Below are 8302 nucleotides of genomic sequence, written 5' to 3'. Positions count from 1 at the left end.
GATGCAGAAGAAGTGGCTAAAGGGGAGTCGATGCAGGAAAAGTGGTTAAAGGGAGTTGTTGTGGAAGGAGAAATGGCTAAAAGGGGTCGATGGTCAAAAAAAGTTTGGTGACCCCTGCTTTGGAGTATCAGTTAAAAAGGTTTTGCAGTTTGCATTCCAGTTCTTAATTTTTCTACCTTCAAATCCTGGTGAGTTCAACTTTATGTGCTGACATGGCCGTGTGGTAAGAAGCTTGCTTCCCACCCACACAACTGTGGTTCAGTCCCATTGTGTAGCACTTTAGGCAAGTGGTTATTACTATAGCCTTGGAACCAACTAAGGTCTGAGTGCATTTGGCAGACAAAAACTAGAAGCCCATCATGTGCATGCATGTGTGCCTTCCTGTTTGTGTTTGTCCCCACCCTGCCACATGACAACCAGTGTTGGTGTGTTTATGTCCCTGTAACTTAGTGGATCAGCAAAAGATATTAATAGTAGCAGGTTTTAAAAAAAAAAGTGCTGGGATTGATTCATTCAACTAAAAAATTCTTCAAGGTAGTGCCCCAGCAAGGCTGCTGTGTAATGATTTAAACAAGTAAAAGATAAAAGATAGATGCTCAACCAATAAGAAAAATAATAAGCAAATATAAACTACTGATCTCACACACACATACACATACACACTTGCTCACATACATGCATGCAAATACATACACACACATACACATGTACACATACACACACATGCATGGACACATGCATGCACATACACATGCATACACACATGCATATACACACACAAACACTCCAATTTCTCAGTCACACATACATTTTACATTCCTAGACATGCTTCCATCTGTTTCCACCCCAAAACAAAGATTATGATGCATTTCACCTAATCCAGAGTGATGAATGGAATTTTTATGTAGATGTCCAACCTGCAAGATGCAGCAATCAAATCTTCCTCAAATTGCTCCTTAATCTTTTTAATGAAAGAATGCACACAGGAGAATGTATTCCCATATACACTGTGGATCACTTTTGTCAGTAGGTCTACTTTACAAGAGCTGACCAAGGTGGACTAAACAGCAACACACAGACACACACACTCTTTCTCTCTCCCTCTCTCTCACACACACATATACACACACACACACACACACACACACACACACACACACACACACACACACACACACACACACACACACAAAATCACTCTGATCAGAAGATTGATTAACTGAAGAAAGCATAAAAGGGGTCCCTAAAATGAAAGAAGACCTGGTTGAAGACATGATAGGGTCCTTTTTCTTCTAGCTTTCAAAGCAATAAACATCAAACAGCAGGGGTCCTCCCCAAAAAAGCCTTATCTCCATACTTACATTTACAAGACCCTAATTTAATACTGACTGATTTGAGGGGGGGACTTTGACCTAACTTTTGACCCTTTGAGTTATCTTTTAAGGAGATAGCATACAACTCCCTCTTCCATATCATCCCATGAAGATGATTACCCTTTAGTTTAAGGGGCTATGGGGAAGATGAAGGGCCTTATAGTAGGTGTAGCATGTGTTAGAGGAAGGAGTGTAGGGTAGAATAATAGCCCCTTGGATAAAATAAATGACCCCCAACCAGGAAGGAAGCTGCCTAGGAAATATAATAAATAAATACTTGGAGGAAAGGGGTAAGAGGTAGAGAAGGGGAGGAGAGGAGGAGAGGCTTTGTTGAAAGAGATAAAGGATGATCATGACAACTATAACATCATGATGATGTTAAATGTGATGATGAAGAAGAAGCTGCTACCCATGATAATGGTAATGATGATGATGATGATGATGACAGAAATGGAACTATGTGGGGAAGTGAGGTGAGTGGATGGTGGCAAAAACATGGCAGAAATATCTAAGACTAGCCACAGATATAAATATAAAACACACAAGTATAAAAGCAAAGGGAGTTGGGGAGAGAATTAAAGTGGATGGAATTCCAATAAAAAATAAAGGTACCAAGAAAGATGGCAAAAGTTGCTCCTTGAAAGAATGGAAAGGAACAAGTCAACCTTTTGATTATTCTGTTAAATTTAATGTTTTATTTGTTCACATTGTTTTTAAGTAACCATGCATTGTCTCATAGCATCAAGATTTTGATGATCTGATTGTGTATTTTTAGAATGACATTTTAGGGTAGGTGTAAGAGGCTGAATCTGGCTGGTTTGAGCATAAAATGGACAAAAAATTTGGGCCGGATATGACCGGTCTAAATACTAAAGGTTAAGGAGTTAAGTCAAACCATTTTTTATCTATGGACCCCTTTAATTACCTGTTCATTCTGGTGGACCCCACCATATCCATTCACTGTCTAAAAACTAGTTTTATAGAAACTTCTTTCAAAATTCCTATTTTGCTTTTCACACGTTAACTTGTGTAGGTTGAACTATGTAAAATGTTAGAGAAAGAGACCTCATGGTTACTTGCAATGCATACAAATACATACATCTAATGCAAATTTTTTTTAGGAGTCCTTAAAATTGTGCATCTACAATTCACTATTTTGTTGTGCAGACCTCCAAAAATCTTCTATAGACCCTCAGGGTCTATATGGACCCCAGTTGAGAACTACTGAGTTAAACAAAATGATCTTTTCTGTTTGGCTGCAGCTGTGGAAATTTTAAAGTTTATTGAAAATTTTAAAAAATGGTGTCATCATCGTTTAACGTCTGCTTTCCATACTGGTATGAATTGGATGGTTTGACTGAGGACTGGCAAGCCAGGAGGCTGCACCACGTTCCAATCTAATCTGGTAAGGTTTCTGCAGCTGGATGCCTTTCCTAATGCCAACCACTCGAAGTGTAGTGGGTGTATTAATGTAGTTTTCCAAGCTGAATCTCAGGAAATATTTTACTTTTTCCAGGAAATTTTCACCTAGTCAGAAAACAGGATTTGGAAGCTGTCCTTTTGTACATGTTTTAATATGAAACAGTAAATAAATCAATTTCTGCTTTATGCACAACATTTAACTCATAATATTTTTTTATTTTTTGGAATTTTCAGAAAATTTTTTACAAATTTGTATTCTACACTCGGGAATTCATACAATTATGCAACCCTGCTCCCCCAAAAAACTGAGGGTGCATGATTTAAGGCTTAGTTGGTTGTTATTTTTAACACTTCCCTTGACCAGAGCACAAGCAGCAGATGGGCAAAAGCAGCAGAACACAGCATCGACACACATGCTTTCACATAGAATATATTTGTCAATACCTGCTCTTTCACAGACAAAAGGGTTCTCATGTTTGGCTTGTTACTATCGAAACAGGGATGAATGTGTCTTTGGCTTACGATTGGCTAAAATTAACCAATATTTGCAAATTTTAAAAGCTAATAACTCTGTATCTATTTATTTATGGCAAAAATGAATTTCATGGCATTGATTAGCATATAAAACTACACCATTACACTGAATAGGAAATCAACTTGAACAGAAATTGAAGAGATTGAACAGTGACAGCCAAACAAAAAAGTTCCAAGCGAAGATATAAATGGTGCTTATTCTGTATTATAAGAAGTGGGTTCTAAAGGAATACCAAAGTTAAATGTGGATGCTCTGTTAGAACAAACTATACTGTGTTAGATTCCAAGAGAAACTCTCATACTCATATTGGTTTTTGGTGCAAAAGCTATGTTCATAATGGTGTGTTTATTACTCATGAAGGCACATGTCTCAGTGGTTAGAGTGCCGGTCTCACAATCATGAGGTAGTGAGTTCAATTCCGGGACTGGGGTGCATGTTGTGTTCTTGAGCAAAACACTTTATTTCATGTCGCTCCAGTTCACTCAGCTGCAGAAATGAATTGCAATGCCACTAGTACAAGTTGTATCAGGCTTTGTCTTTCCCTTGGATAACATTGATGGTGTGGAGAGGGTAAGCTGGTATGCATGGGTCACTACTGGTCACACACACACACACACACACACACACACACACACACACACACACACACACATACACTCATGTGTGAACATGAGACAATCTTCTGCATAGTGTCCATGCACCAAATTCACCCACAAAGCATTTACCAAATACACTTGCCCAAAATGCCATGCAGCAGAACTGAACTTGAAACTATGAGATTGCAAAGTGAGGTTCTTAACCACACAGCCATGATACTGAAATAGTACTGCATTCAGAAGGTCAAGCTGACCGTTATTTTCACCCAGCAGCAAATGATGGTAAATCTTTCTCAACCTGTAAAAATTCACACTTCTTCTGTGCACCTCCCTACATTTAGTGGGCATGTGTAAAAACTCTAGAGAGAGAAAGAAAGGTCAAAAAATACCCCTGACGCTCCATACACATGCAACATTTGTAACAGAATCCGGGTGGGCATCACTAAAGGGAGTGGCGGTGAGGGAGTAGTGGGGAGGGAACAAAGGAACCAAACTTTATCAGTAGTTGGGGACATAATTCGAATTCCCAGAGCAACTAATGTCCTCTGTAGAAGTGGAAAGGATGGGAATAATGATGGGGGTGGTGGTGGTGGTGGTGGTGGTGGTGGTGAGAAGAGTAAAGCTGATGATGATGAGCAATAATGCTAATGACAGTGAGAATGATGGTGATGGTTGTGGTGGTGGTGATCAGGATGATGAAGATGTTGATGGTGATGATGCTATTGATTACCAATACATACATGCATATAAACATCCCAATGCAGAAATACATGCATACATCCTCACTTCAATTCACATGCATAAACAACCTACCCTCCGACACACACACATACACACACACACACACACACACACACAGAGTTCACACATAAACACCTATTAAACACATTTTCTCACAGAAGCCTCATCTAAACATTAAGGCTCTATTACATATCTGATAAAAAAAAAAAATATATATATATATATATATAAACAATGGAAAAAAAATAAACAAAACACAAAAAGTAAAAATTAATGCACAAAAAAAGGAAGAGATGCAATTTGCCAGACCATTCTTGCAAATAACAAAAAGCTTAGCAATAATGTATAAAGTTTAGCAAAAAAATAAAACTGCAGTTTTTAAAAAATATCATAATGAGTCTTCAGATGACTAAGTCTGAATAAGCAAGGGTTTGTTAACCAACCAATCAGTAACAAGACATGGTATTTGCAAATATTCATTTATTTGTCTCTCTATATATATATATGTATCTATATATATATATATATATATATATATATATATATATATATATATATATATATATATATATCTTTGGCCAAAACCTATCTAAGTTTTATATATATATATATATATATATACTATGGCACTGCGTCAGTTACAACGACGAGGGTTCCAGTTGATCAAATCAATGGAACAGCCTGCTTGTGAAATTAACATGCAAGTGGCTGAGCACACCTCAGACACATGTACCCTTCAAATTTCTGAAGGAGATTCAGCATGACACAGAGGGTGACAAGGCTCGCCCTCTGAAATACAGGTACAACAGAAATAGGAAGAAAGAGTGAGAGAAAGTTGTGGTGAAAGAATACTGCCACTGGCACAAGTGCCAGGAAGGCGACTTTGGTAATGGTGCTATTTATGTGCTACCAGCATGAAAGCCAGACAGCTGTGCTCTGGCAACCAAGACAGCTGGTGCTCTGATTTTCTTCCCCCCCCCCCCCGGAAGCGTTGAATGTGTATCATATTATACAGACAAGAAAATAATATTTTGAATACAATATAGTCATGAAAACAGCAGAAAGATTGGGTATCTTACCCTTATATGATGTAAAATATATCCGATGGTTGTCCGCTGACATGCAGTGCTCCAGCATGGCCACAGTCTAATGAATGAAACAAGTAAAAAAAACAGAAAAAGATGAAGGATTGGTCTTTTAAAGAATTGTATGCATTCATTTCAACAAGGTCTGTCTCCCCGCTCGCTCTAAGGACTCTTTCTTAGAATTATAGATATGGTATACTCACATGGTATGTATATACCATGTGACTGAGGTTTTGTCTGTACAAAAACTTTACTAACATCTCATATTCTTTCCCTTCTGTATTTTGTTTATTCTTTTATTTGTTTCAGTCATTCGACTGTGGCCATGCTGGAGCACCGCCTTTAGTCGAACAAATCAACCCCAGGACTTATTCTTTGTAAGTCTATTATTCTATTAGTCTCTTTTGCCGAAGCACTAAGTTACAGGGACATAAACATACCAGCATCAGATGTCAAGCGATGGTGGGGTGACGAATACAGAAACAAACACACATATATATATATATATATATATATATATATATATATATATATATATATATATATATATATACACACACATATATATATGATGCATTTCTTTCAGTTTCTCTCACAAGGTTTTAGCTGGCCTGAGGATATAGTAGAAGGCACTTGTCTAAGGTGCCACACAGTGGGACTAAACCCGGAACCATGTGGTTGGGAAGCAAGCTACTTACCACATACACCCACTTCTATGCCTGCTAATAAAGTTTTTATATTGCTTATTAATCCCTTTATCCATTTCTTTTCACTTATGTTACAAATAAAGTTTTTAGGAATAACCCTTCCTATCTAGCCCAAAAGACTTAGCTTATATTTCAATATGGCCTGCAAAGCCAAATGAGTTTGATCCAACTGCCTTACGCTATCTAATATTTCATTTAATCCTTTAGTATTTAAACCATCCATATCTGGCTTAAATATTCTAGCAGTTTTATGTTCAAACCAACCAGATCCAGTGTTTAACACCTACCCTACAATGTCATTCAAAACGTAGACAGACAATCACATCAACAAAATCTCAAAGCTACAAAATAATGCATGATTAATTCAAAACAATGTGAAAATATAAGCAATAAATTAGAAAGAGTAATTAGAAGGCTAATGGGTTAATTATGTTATCTAACTATTTAGTTTCTTACTGTCTTTAATAATGTATTCTCTGAAAATGAATCTCAAGATTCATTTTTTACTCGGACGAATGAACCCCAGAAACAGCCATAGGAATATTTTCTTTTAGTATGTAACCCAAAACATTTTTTGATGCCTATTATTATATTTTCTCTTCACTATATTTTCAATTCTGTTTTTAAAAAAACATTTTTATCTATAATCCTATACTTCATTATATTATTAGTGTTTATATATTCATATATGAATATACATACACACATACACACACATACATATGTATGTACGTACATACATACATATAGAGGTGCAGGTATGGCTTTGTGGTAGGAAGTTTCCTTCTCAACTACATAGTTCTGGGTTCAGTCCAACTGTGTGGCAGCTTCAACAATACGAAAGCCCTGGGTCAACCAAAGCTTTGTGAGTAGGTTTAGCAGATGGCAACTGAAAGAAACCTGCTATTTCTATCTCTCTCCACTACACTCTCAGAGTGGTTGGCATTAGGAAGGGCATCCAGCTGTCGAAACTGTCAGATCAGATTGGAACCTGGTGCAGCCATCTGGTTCACCAGTCCTCAGTCAAATCGTCCAACCCCTGCTAGCATGGAAAGCAGACGTTAAATGATGATGATGATGATATATATATATATATATACACACACACACACACACACACATATACATATATATAATTGTTAAAGAAGAAAACAAACATTAAGGCAAGGCAAACATCTCCAATCATACATTATTATTATTGGAAAAAAGATTCAAAGTCTTACAGCTGTTTCTGGGATATCCCAGAGTATGGGATATTCCGTCATCGGAGACAAATAGAGATAATGAGAAGAGTATGAATTAATGAAATGATGACAGAGGACAGGAGTAAAGAAATAAGGAGATGAAGAAAGAGAAGAAAAAAGAAGCATAAAAGTTCACAGTTCAACTTTCCAATCTTGCAGAAATAAGTCCATAAATCCTTAGGTGCAATCCTGCATAAATCCATGTAGGCTAAAGTCCTGATAGTGTAAATATATATATATATATACACACACACACACAGAGTAATCCCTTGACATTCCAAACCCTTCAGCAATAGGTGAAAATCCGCGAAGTAGAAACAGTACTGTACTGTATATTTTTTTAATTTTTATAATTTGTATATAGTCATTTCATTATAAATGCAAAACAACACCACGAAGGAATTGACAAAAGCTTAAATAATAGACCATGATAGGTGAACCATGATATGGCGAGGGATTACTGTATATATATATATATATAAAAGATAAACAAGAGTGAAAAAACTAACCATGTAACACAAGCCTTCTGTAGTTTTTTCACTCTTGTTTATCTTTTATACATCCAACCACGTGCTTTCACATACCAATTTTCTCACCTA

General features: G+C 36.8%; 1 protein-coding gene across 1 annotated transcript in view; it reads right to left on the bottom strand.

The window, feature by feature from the left end:
* Nucleotides 1-8302, bottom strand: part of LOC106875592 (ceramide glucosyltransferase 2) — a 315466-nt gene that overhangs the window by 220382 nt on the left and 86782 nt on the right. The window contains exon 2 of the mRNA XM_052966726.1: nt 5747-5813. The gene's annotated coding sequence lies outside the window, so the exon portion shown is untranslated. The remainder of the gene's footprint in view (nt 1-5746; nt 5814-8302) is intronic.

Source organism: Octopus bimaculoides, chromosome 3, assembly GCF_001194135.2.
Source record: "Octopus bimaculoides isolate UCB-OBI-ISO-001 chromosome 3, ASM119413v2, whole genome shotgun sequence".
NCBI classification, from domain to species: domain Eukaryota; kingdom Metazoa; phylum Mollusca; class Cephalopoda; order Octopoda; family Octopodidae; genus Octopus; species Octopus bimaculoides.
This window is presented reverse-complemented; position numbering and strand designations above follow the sequence as displayed.